The following is a 12,563-nucleotide window of genomic DNA, read 5'->3' as shown; positions in this document are numbered from 1 at the left end:
ATTGAGAATGGTAACTGATAGGAAGCCAATGGAGTGACTGTAGGATGGGAGTGATGTTCATGCTCCTGCTCGCTCCTGCTAAACAGTTGAGCTGCAGTATTTTGCATTAATTGGAGCCTCCTAGTTAATTTAGATGGAAGACCAATGTATAGCGCATCACAATAGTCAAGTTCTGATGTTACCATAGCATGGATCCAGGTGGCCAGGTTGGCTGTGTCAAGGTATTTAAACTAGTATTAAAAACAATTTCATAGACACACATGAACATAGGGAGGAGGGCCAGTAACAGTTATTTATTGGAGGTATGCCAGACAAAACAAAAGTCTTCACCTGCTGGTGGAAGACAGCAATAGAGGGGGACAGACGAATCTCCCTCGGGAGGGAATTCCAAAGGTTTGGTACCACGATTGAGAAAGACTTTTCTCAGGTTGCCACACATCTAGACTCAGACATGGGAGCACCTGAAGCAGGACCTCTGAAGATAACAACAACAACAACAACAACATTTGATTTACATACCACCCTTCAGGACAACTTAAGATGACCAGAATGACCAGGTAGGTTCATATAGGAGAAGGCAGTCCTTAAGGTATGCTGGTCCCAAACCATATAGGGCTTTAAAGGTCAATATCAGCATCTTGATTTGGCCCCAGAAACAAACTGTGAACCAGGGCAGATGAAAAAAGAATGGAGTGATATGGACTCTATAACCCATTCCACACAACATTCTGGCCATGGCATTCTATACCAACTGAAGCTCCTGGACAGTCTTCAGGGCAGCCCCATGTACAACATATTGCAGTAGTCCAATCTAGATATTACCAGGGTTTCTATTACATTGACAAGAACTTTCCTTCCCAGGAAGGCCCACAACTGGCTTACCAGTTGAAGCTGGTGAAATACACCTTTAGCAATTGCTGCCACCTGTTTATCTGACAAAAGACCTGGGTCGAGGTGCACCCTCAAGCTATGAACCTACTACTTTAGGGGGAGTACAATTCCATCTAGAACAGGAGATAACCCATTCCCTGTGGCAGACCTCGCCCCCCCCCCAGTAGCACCAGTGTCTTCTTGGGATTAAGTTTCAGCTTCTTAGCCCTTATGCACTCCAAAAGTACCTCCAGGCACCTGTTCACAGTTTCCACAGCCTCCCTGGTATCTGCTAGCAGGATGAGATAAAGCTGAGTTTCATCTGCATGTTGTCGGTGGTAACTCAACCCAAATCTCTGGATGATCTCTCCCAGTAAATTTACATGGATATTGAAAAGCATGGGGGACAAAATGGATCCTTGAGGCACTCCACAGGCTAGAGGCCAAGGGCAAAGGAGCAGACCCCAGCACCATACTTTGAAATTTACCCTTGAGGTAGAACCAGAACTACTGCAGCTGGAGAAATAAAATAAGCAAGATGGTCTCTCATCCACATTCTAAAGGTATTTTGACATTATCAATACTCTCAAAATTACCCTGAAAATTCTGTCACATCCATTTGTTTGTCTGATTTGTATTATGTGGTGTCATTTTTTAAAAATGAAACTATATTTTATTATTGGTTCTGACACAGTGCATTCCTAGCATATATCAAGACACAACAAGCAAAGAATTTTAGCCTAGTAGCTATGGTCTATGTATGTATGTGTGTTGAGGTATGTGTAATCTTTAACTCTCAATCAGGTGTTTGAACAGTTATTTAATTGTACCCCCACTGAAGCCAGCACAAATCAACAGACCAGTGTTCATTTAAAATGGTTTTGGACTGCTTCTAGACTGTTCTCATGGAGGATAGACTTATCAGTGGATATTAGTAATAAATGGCACCTTTATGTACAAATTAGACATGGGCACAAATCGAAATACGAAGTAAATTTCATCACGAAATGGGCCATTGCGTAGGTCATGAAACAGCGTTTTGTGGGGCTGCAGTTATCACAAAATTATCACTAAATTCACAACTTTTTGGCCTGTTTCATTAGCTTCGTGAATAATTCGTAACTGCAGACAGGCTGGCGCTGATCCATTGATTTCCTAAGCAAGAATGGGCCCAGACCTTTTGTTGCCATTGGAAACCCCAATCATAGCCCACTTACCCTTGATTGGCAGCTTTCCTAGCCATCTGGAGAGCTTCCATTCTGCCCTATACAGCCAGGAGCTGGAGGTCAATCCCCTAGGCAACCAAAGAGGTGGGCCTTTTGTAACCATGGGCACACCAATCTCACCCCTCCAAACCCTGTTGGGCAGGTCTGTCAGCCAACCACAGACCTCTTGTTCTGCTCTATGTCAGCGTTTTTTATAAAAGTCACCTCTCTCTGCCCCATGTTTCAGTCCCAGTAGATAGAGTGAGAGGGTGGAGGACCTGTTGCTAGGAGTGGAGTGGGAGAGTGTGTGGAAGGGTTTGGAAAGTCAAGGAGGAGAAGAAAGAATTGATCTCCCTTCTGAGCCTCCTCTCAGATCTACAGTACAAACCCGAAGGCGTCAACGAAGAAGATGCTCTGGTCCACTTGAGCTCAAGAATCGCTTTGAAGTGCTAGAGATGGTGACAGAGGTGACAGTGGAAGGAGAACCGCAAAGATCTGGAAGAGGGAGTGCAGAAGACATGGGGCCACATGGAAGTGGAAAAAAATGGAAGGTGGTAGTTGTCGGGGACTCCTTTCTCAGGGGTATGGAACGCCATGTCTCTGGGTCAGATCCCCTATTCCGAGAGATGTGTTGCTTGCCGGGAGCCAGAATTCAGGATATTATCGACCGGCTGCCATAACTCATCAAGCCTGCTGATAAGTACCCATTTGTGCTGATTCATGTGGGAACGAACGACACGGCTTCGAATACTGTTGCAAGAATTAAAGAGGATTATGAAGCCCTTGGAAGGCAGTTGAAGACATTGGGGGCTCAGGTAGTATTCTATTCTATCCTTCCAGTCACAGGAAGAGGAGCACGCAGGGAGCGGACCATACTTGAGGTGAATCGCTGGCTGAGATGGTGGTGCCAGCAGGAGCGCTTTGGGTTCTGGGACCATGGGATAGGTTTTCTTAGAGAAGGCCTTCTAGCACATGATGGGCTTCACCTCTCAAGGGCAGGGAAGAAAATGTTTGGAACGAACCTGGAGAACTTCATCAGGAGAGCTTTAAACTGATGCCACAAGAGGCAGGGGACGATCGACATGGCGACTTCAAGTGAAGAAGTGAACACAGTGGGGACCCACCCGGGGAAGGAAAGGTCAAACAAAGGTACAAGGCTACAAGTGTCTATATACCAATGCCCAAAGTATGGGCAATAAGAAAGAGGAGCTTGAGCTTCTATTGCAAACAGAGGGCTATGATATAGTAGGAATTACTGAGACTTGGTGGGATGATTCCCATGACTGGAATGTGCTAGTGGAGGGGTATGAGTTGTTCAAGAAAAACTGGAAGTGTAGAAGAGGAGGTGGAGTGGCGTTGTATGTGAGGAGAGGGCTTGATTATCAAGAAGTTATGGAGAATGGGGTGGACAGCCAGGTGGAAAGCATATGGGTAGAAATAAGGGGAGGAAGGACAAAGGGTATTGTTGTTGGAGTCTGCTACAGACCACCTGACCAGCAAGAAGAAATGGATGCTGCCCTCTTTGAACAGATTGGCAGAGTATCCAGACATTAGAACCTTGTAATTATGGGTGACTTCAACTTCCCTGATGTGTGCAGGGAGACAGGCTCAGCAAAGCGTCATGAATCACGCAATTTCCTGACCTGCCTGGCCGATAACTTCCTTTTTCAAAAGGTGGAGGAAGCTACAAGGGGCTCGGCCATACTAGACTTGATATTAACCAACAGGGAAGAATTGGTAGATGAGATGAAGGTGGTGGGGACCTTAGGGGGAAGTGACCATGTCCTTCTTGAATTCCAGTTGCTGTGGGGAGCCAAGGAAGTTCATAGCCAGACTCGTAGGTTAGATTTTTGTAGGGCCAACGTCGATGAACTCAGAGGCTTGATGAGAGTCATTCCATGGGGGTGTGCTGGAAGGGAAAGGAGCGAGTGGGCCATTCTCAAACACAAGCTTTTGCAAGCTCAAGCCCTCACTATCCCAGCAAGACAGAAACATGGTAAGGGCTCCAAGAAACCAATGTGGATGCACAGAGAGCTCCAGAATAAGCTAAGGGAGAAAAAGGAAATGTTCAGGAAATGGAGAGAAGGACAGACCTCTAAAGAGGAGTATATGAGGGTTACTAGGTACTGCAGATCAGCCATCAGAGAGGCCAAAGCTCAGTACGAGCTAGGTTTGGCCAGGAGGGCTCGCTACAATAAGAAAAACTTCTACAGATATGTGAGAAGCAATCACAAGGTAAAAGAGGCAATTGGACCGCTGTTGGGAGTAGATGGAGAAACTCTGATGCAGGACAGAGAAAAAGCAGACAGGCTTAATGACTTTTTTGCCTCTGTTTTCTCCCTGAAGAACTCAGGCACATCTAGAGATAGTAGAAAATGTGGCAGGACACCTGAGTGGCTAACTGACATTGACAGAGAGGTAGTGGAGAGGCATCTGGCTGCACTGGATGAATACAAATCCCCTGGGCCGGATGGGGTGCACCCAAGAGTGCTGAAAGAACTTTCCAGAGAACTTGCAGAACCCCTGTCCATCATCTTCAAGGCCTCCTGGAGGACTGGGGATGTGCCACAAGATTGGAGAAGAGTGAATGTTATCCTAATCTTTAAGAAAGGGAGGAAGGATGACCCGGGAAACTACAGGCCAGTCAGTCTGACTTCTGTTGCTGGGAAGATATTAGAACAGATTTTAAAGGGATCAATCTGTAAGCATCTGAAGGACCGCTCAGTGATCCGGGGAAGTCAGCATGGTTTTGTTCCTAACAGATCTTGCCAGACCAACCTGGTCTCCTTCTTTGATCGAGTGACCAGCTTACTGGATCGGGGGAACTCTGTTGACGTGATTTATCTGGATTTCAGTAAAGCTTTTGATAAGGTCCCCCATGACATTCTGATGGGCAAACTGGAAGATTGTGGAGTAGACTATAGGACAGTTTGGTGGATAGGGAACTGGTTGGAGGACCACACTCAAAGAGTGGTGGTCAACAGCGTTTCATCAGATTGGAGGGAGGTGTCCAGTGGGGTGCCGCAGGGCTCAGTTTTGGGCCCGGTACTTTTCAATATTTTTATCAATGATCTGGGTGGAGTGGAAGAGCTGCTCATTAAATTTGCTGATGATACCAAACTGGGAGCGGTAGCAAACACCCAAGAAGATAGAATTAAAATTCAACAAGACCTGAATACTCTGGAGAAGTGGGCAGCTGCGAATAGGATGCAATTCAACAAAGACAAGTGCACAGTATTACATCTGGGCCACAAAAATGGGAAGCACAAATACTGGATGGGGGATACACTTCTGGGCAGTAGTATATGTGAAAGGGATCTTGGGGTAAGAGTGGACTGTAAACTGAATATGAGCAGTCAGTGTGATGCGGTGGCAAAAAAGGCTAATTAAGTCCTGGGTTGTATCAAAGGGGCCATAGCATCGAAATCGCAGGAGGTCATAGCCCCTCTCTATACTGCCTTGGTCAGGCCACACCTGGAGTATTGTGTGCAGTTCTGGAGGCTTCACTTCAAAAAGGATGTGGTCAAAATCAAGAGGGTGCAGAAGAGAGCGACGAGGATGATCAGGGGTCTGGAGACTGAGCCCTACGAGGTAAGGCTGAGGGCCTTGGGAATGTTTAGTTTGGAGAAGAGGAGGTTGAGGGGGGACATGATTGCTCTCTTTAAATATTTGAAAGGCTGTCATTTGGAGGAGGGCAAAGAGCTGTTCCAGTTGGCAGCAGAGGGTAGGACGTGAAGCAATGGGCTAAAACTACATGCACAAAGGTACCGACTGGATATTAGGAAAAACTTTTTCACGGTCAGAGTAGTTCAAAAGTGGAATCAGCTGCCTAGGGAGGTGGTGAGCTCCCCCTCACTGGCAGTTTTCAAGAAGAGGCTGGATGAATACTTGTCAGAGATGCTTTAGGCTGATCCTGCACTGGGCAGGGCGTTGGACTAGATGGTCAGTATGGCCCCTTCCAACTCTTATGATTCTATGCTTCTTATTTCCAGCTCTTGGCCTTGTTGTGGGTAGGTTTTGGGTGAGGGTGCTTTTTTTCCTCCACCCCACCCCAAACTCAGGTCTTACCCTGACTCTGGGGCCTAACAACAGCAACAACAACATTTGATTTATATACCACCCTTCAGGACAATTTAATGCCCACTCAGAGCGGTTTACAAAGTATGTCATTATTAACCCCACAATTAAACACCCTGTGAGATGGGTGGGGCTGAGAGAGCTCCAGAGAGCTGTGACTAGCTCAAGGTCACCCAGCTGGCTTCAAGTGGAGAATCAAACCTGGCGCTCCAGATTAGAGTCCGATGCTCTTAACCACTACGCCAAACTGGCCTAGGCCTCCCTCTTTTTATTTGCTTGTCTTTGTTTCTTCTCAATTCTTTCTCTGCTCTTTTGAGGGCTCACACTCTTGCTGCTTCCTTTGGTTTTGGTTTAGGGCTTTTCCCTCCAAGCCCAGCCTCAGGGCCACTGCCTGGCTCTGGGGCCTAGCTTTGTATGGGTTCCAGAGGCCCTCACTCTCTTCTGTTTCCTTTCTCTCTTGTTGTGCACTTGAGTCTGGTGCAGCTCACTCTTGTTTTGTGCACCCACTGTGTGCATCTCATTTTTATTTTGAGCACCTCTCCTGCCTGGGCAGGTGTCTCTGTAGTGTTTAGGGGTTCTCCCTCCAAGGCCCCGGGTTCTGACTAATCACGAAACTAATTAATCGTTTCAGCAAATATGTCAATTTTGTGAAGTTTCATGATTCGTGATTAGCAGATAGCAACAAAACTTGAAACTCTAGTTTTGGCCTTTTTCTGTTTCGGGCCCATGTCTAGTACAAATGCAGTATATTTCTAAAGACCAGATGGTAGGCATAAATACTAACCACAGTATCCCTATAGAAATGTGCAGTCACTCATTTTATCTCCACAGGCTTTGCTCTGTTTGCTCCTCATTCTGATATTGGGTGTGTTAGGGTTGCCAGCCTCCAGGTTGTGCCTGGAGATCTCCTGGAATTATAACAGATCTCCATAAGACAGTGATCAGTTCCCCTGGAGAAAATGGCTGCCATATAGCACTATTCCCCTCTGAGGTCCTTCCTCACCCAAACCCCACTCTCTCCAGGCTCCAGCTCCAAAATCTCCAGGGATCTCCCAACCTGGAGCCGGAACCCAAGTGTTGATGTGAGTCTTCCCACTGGTGGTACCTGTACTATAAAATTCCTTTTTAAAGAGAAGCATTCTTCACCAGACGCCTGTTTTTGAAATCGAGTTTTTGATGAGATCAAGGGATCCCTGATTTTAGTTTCTACCTTTGAGTGTGTGTGTGTTGCTCTTACACTGTTTATTATATTACTATTAACACTTCTTGTCTGACTGTGTTTATATTGTTTTATATTTTGGTTTGGTTTAAGCTGCCTTGTAGATCTGTGTAGATGGAATGGTAATATATACATCTTTTAAAGCAACAAACAGAACGAGATGTTAGTTCCAGAATCAGCCAGCTGACTGTGGGTTTGAATCCACTGGAGGATTTCCAGGGTCAGTGCAGTGTTCATGCTTTCACCATTGCAGCCCCATCTGCCCAACGAAATGCCATGTTCAGAAAGAAAATGCTGCACTAGATATGCCTTTGGTCTGATCCAGAAACAGATTCTACAGATTCTTCTAAGTACATGTAAGTATCTGTGTCACATACCACAACCTGAACAATATTTTTATTTTAATTTTCATTATTTTATTATAAAATTTTAGAACCATGCTTTATATTTTAAACGAATGTATTTAGAATGCAGCTTGACTCGCTTTCAAATGGAAGCCTTCCCCCCTTCAAATAATTTTAAATTACTCCATGCAGTCCACTGCAATTTAGAATTATTGGAAGTGCTTCAAATTTTTATAAGCTCTTGAATTTGGAAGTGTTCAGAGTTCTGGGCATACTCAGTGCTGAGCAATTTAAAATTATAAGAGCTGTCAAATTTTTATATAAGCACTTCACTTAGAAAAGAGTTTGGTGGTTCTGAGCATGTGCAAAGTAGAGGAATTTAAATTATTCAAGTACTTTAACTTTTTTCCTCTCAACCACCTTGATTTTGCAAGGGTCGGGAGGGGGGTTCTACGTGCAGCCTAAAATGACATGTTCTTTTCAAATGTCATCTTAAAGAGAATTCTAGTCTTGCAAATGAAATCACTCTTTAAAACGGTAACACCGCTATTGATGTTGATATGAACCATGCAGCCTTACCCAGCAAAAAAGAAAAGTGGATTCAGTGGGAAGAAAGAGGAGAGGAAAAAAATAATTATTTGCATCTTCACAAAGTGAGAAAAAATTATTTTCATGCCTTCCTTGTGAGACTCTCCACATCATCTTGCTGGAAATATAATACTGAACTAGGAACTGATAGACATTTGGGGTCTGATGATCCAGCAGGTTTTATGTTCCCTGTCCAGCTATGGACTATATGTGCACTGAAGGAGGCTTCCATATGCCTTCTGCTAAATCCCTCCCATTAGTTTCACAAATCCTTAGTTGTAAAATACAATGTGTGTACTACAAATCATATTCTGGGTGTGGAATGCTTGTATTCTGCTGCTAGTACTAGCTGATGTCACTTGTACACTAGCCAATATCTATCGGTGATGCTTTTCAACCACCTTTTAAAGAGCCTTCATGATCAAAATGAAAGAGAAATGTGGAAGTGTGGAACTGCATGTGCTCAGAAGCAACATAACATTGTACTTTGATTACTGAGAGCAAGCAATTTCCCTCAAGAGCTGATCTTGAAGAAAGAGGTGGCTTGGTCCCCTGGAGATGGTATGAAGGCTGAAAAATAAATCTAGAAAAAAGGTTTAAAACTTTTAGAAAAGTGTTTTGGGTGGGAGGCAGGGGTCATTATTTTTTCTCATTCCATAAGGGATTTTTTAAAACAATCCTTCCAACAAGACTTCTGTGTCTTCAAAATCTCACAACATTGCGTTATGGTTACATATTTCCAGGGCTTTTTTTCAGCTGGAACATCGTGGAACGGACTTCCGGAACCTCTTGAAAATGGTCATTTTCTCTGAGGGCAACCCACTGAGTTCCACCACCTCTTTTCCCAGAAAAAAAAGCCCTGCATATTTCTATGCTAAAACTTGTCTATAAAGCCCCTCACAGTATCAAAATATGTACTAGACACCAGCATTTGGGTCTGTGTGTGCATAGGGGAGGCTCTACTTATGGGTCAAACCTTTCCTTCTTATCATCCACTAATGGAAACTTTTTCTTCTCTCCAGCCAATTTGGGCCTCAATTTGAAAGCAGTCCATTATACAAAACATCACCTTATTGAGAAAGTATTAATATTAGAATACTCTTTTCACTCTTGAAGTGCTAAGGTGAGAGGTGGCCATTGATGGGTGCTTTCCCTTCAGTCGAATAACATTTTTGAATAAAAGCCAGCCATAGAATTAAAGAAGAGCAAAGGTAGGCCACAGGTAAAATTCAAAAGATGATACGTAATAATTGGTTTGAGAGCAGGAAGCATGTTAATCATGTCATCAGGAAAAAGGTAAAAAATTGAAAAAAGCTTTTTTAGGCAATTGCTTAGTATTTTTCTAAATGAAACAATTAGTAAAGTTTCAAAAGCAAATCAAATTCTTTTAAAGATGTGCAGTTTAGTGTTTGGGGAATTATTTTATTTCTTGATATTTTTAATTGGCATTGCGGTGTTCTCTACCATGATGGTATTTACTTATTTATAAATATTTACTTATTTATTTAGATATTTATATTGTGCTTTTCTCTCCAATGGAGATCCAAAAACGATTACATCATTCTCCCCTCCTCCATTTTATCCTCACAACAACAACCCTGTGAGGTAAATTAAGGTGAGAGAATGTGACTGGCGCAAGGTCACCCAGCAAGCTTCCTTGACAAAGTCTACCAGATTCTGATCTGGTACTCTAACCACTATACAATGCTGGCTCAAAGAAAAGTTGCTTTGCTTCCGCAAGGTTACCCAAGGAGCAACCCTGACCAAATGTACTCAGAATCCTACTTAGGTCTGTTCCATGGGGCTTATTCCCAGGAAACTGTATTTAGTATTGCTTTAACAATCATCCAGTTCCTTGTCTGTTTCCTCTCTTGAATGTAACCTCCTTGCTAGACTGTACACACCTGTGTATAGTGATTGTGAATGGGGGGAGTAAGATTGCACCTGTTGGCTCCACCACCATTTCAATGCATGTTTGGCAGTGTACCTATATCAGCCTGAGCCCTGTGGCACAGAGTGGTAAGCTGCAGTACTGCAGCCCAAGCTCTGCTCACAACCTGAGTTCGATCCTGGCAGAAGCCGGGTTCAGGTAACCGGGTTCAGGTAGCCATCCTTCCAAGGTCAGTAAAATGAGTACCCAGTTTCCTGGGGGTAAAGTGTAGATGACTGGGGAAGGCAATGGCAAACCACCCCGTAACAAAAGTCTGCCAAGAAAACGTCAAGATGCGACGTCCCCCTATGGGTCAGTAATGACTCAGTGCTTGCACCTTTACCTTACTTACCTTACTTGCACCTTTACCTTACCAACCTACATCAGCATGAAGATCTGGTGTGGTGCAGTTGCTAGCATGTCAAGCTACAATCTTGGAGACCAAAGTTCAAGTTCACACCTAGCCTTGGAGCATAGGTGCCTCTCAGCCAATCACTCTCTCTCAGCTTCACAGAGTTGTAGTGAATATAAGGTTGTGGTTCAGACCATATATACTGCCCTAAACTCTTTAAAGGAGTAACAGGGTTAAAATAAATTGATGTTTTATATGCATGATTGAGAATCCCATGTGTAATCAGTGTCTGTAAACTTGTTCAGCCTGTGGATACTTTTGAAATTTTGGAAACAATAGCAGTTACCACCACAAAATGGTTACTCTGAGATGTGGGACCAATCACAAAATGGCTGCCAAGGGGCCTGGCCTTTTACAGAAAGTTGGGAGGTTCCAACCCAAGCAACCTTTTATGATGGGTGGGAGCAGTTATTTCTGAATGAATGCTCCCTGCATACCCACAGATTTTTTTTCCCCTGCATACCCAAAGATGATGCCTCCTAGGGTCTTCTGAATCACCTTGTGCTCCAGTGAAGTGGAGGAAATCCAGAACTCGCCTTTTAAATTATGGAACAGATGCTCTGGGGAAGAAGCAAGTGGGCATCAGACATCATATTGGAGGGCACCATGTAATTCATGGCCACCATGCTGGAGATCATTAAGTGGAATAAATGCCACTATGCACTTGCATAGCAGCTTACCTAAATGAAAATAAATAAATGTATGCATAGTGTGCTAGCATTTGCTACAGCAATATAAAGTTTGCTAGTATTATTGAAAGAATGCTGTTTGCCTAAGGGAATTTAAAGAGTCCATGTCTGATGGGATATGAACCCATATTCCCCTGGTTCAGCTCATGTTCTTGTACTACAACTGCTTTGGTCTACTTAAATTTTGTTGCAAAATGCTGTGCTGACCCACAAGAGCTGTTCCGCTTTGGGACCTCTGAGAAGTCAGCAGCTGTCCAGGGTCTCTACCTGGAGGTGCACCACTCTCCCAATCCCAACTGACTGCTGGAGAAGTTCCTCTCTGGGTATTTATGCTGCCACCAGTTAGTCAATTAGAGTATTTCCCACTAAGAGGGCCAGCACTCCGAGGCATCTCACCCACATGCCGTTAACAGGCCCCACCTAGGGCCTGCATTTCCTGCTTTTGGTCTAAGTAGCCTTCACAGACTTGTGCACTTCCAGGAATCTTGAAATCTATTGGCCAACCACCTCCCATCTTCTGAAGCCTTTTAGTAATTTATTTGAGTTGGGCTTATTGTGGTTATGGAGAAAAAACTTCCAGCATTCAAAATAATAAGAAATGTATTAAAAAGAAATTGTCCTCACACATACTCTGCACAGCAGCAAAACAAGCAAGGTTACAAATAAAGATGCATACACAAATCCTCTGTTCTTTGGCTAAACATACCTAGACTGTTGTTATTCAAGGGTAGGCTATGTACTCTTAAAGGGACAGCATTCTAAGTCATCCATTACCTTGAGTCTTTGTTTGGGCAGCCTGCCCTTTGTTAGCACCACGTGGTAATGATGGCTATCAAGATGGACCCTGGGTGTGAGAGCTCCTTCCTCCAAGTTATTTCCAGATGAATTCACCCAAACTGGACCTCATTCCTCTTGTGTCCAGGGAACATATTATGTCTCTTGGCCCACCCCTCTGTGAGCCAGTCCTTCTCTTCCTGTCCTTCCCAGGAAGAGATTCAATCTAGCATTTCAAAAAGCGTCCAGTAGCACCTTTAAGACTAACCAATTTTATTGTAGCATAAGCTTTTGAGAATCACAGTTCTCTTCGTCAGATGCATGGAGGGCCAAAAGAAACTGGTCAGATATAGAGGAGGGGAGGGGAGGGGAGGGTGGGTTAGATGCAAACAGCTCCTTCTGATATGCAGATGCAAACAGCTCCTTCTGATATGGAGATCAGTTTGCTTCTGTAA

Source organism: Eublepharis macularius, chromosome 1, assembly GCF_028583425.1.
Source record: "Eublepharis macularius isolate TG4126 chromosome 1, MPM_Emac_v1.0, whole genome shotgun sequence".
Classification (NCBI taxonomy): Eukaryota; Metazoa; Chordata; class Lepidosauria; order Squamata; family Eublepharidae; genus Eublepharis; species Eublepharis macularius.
The sequence above is the reverse complement of the archived record's forward strand: the minus strand, read 5'-3'. Positions refer to the sequence as shown.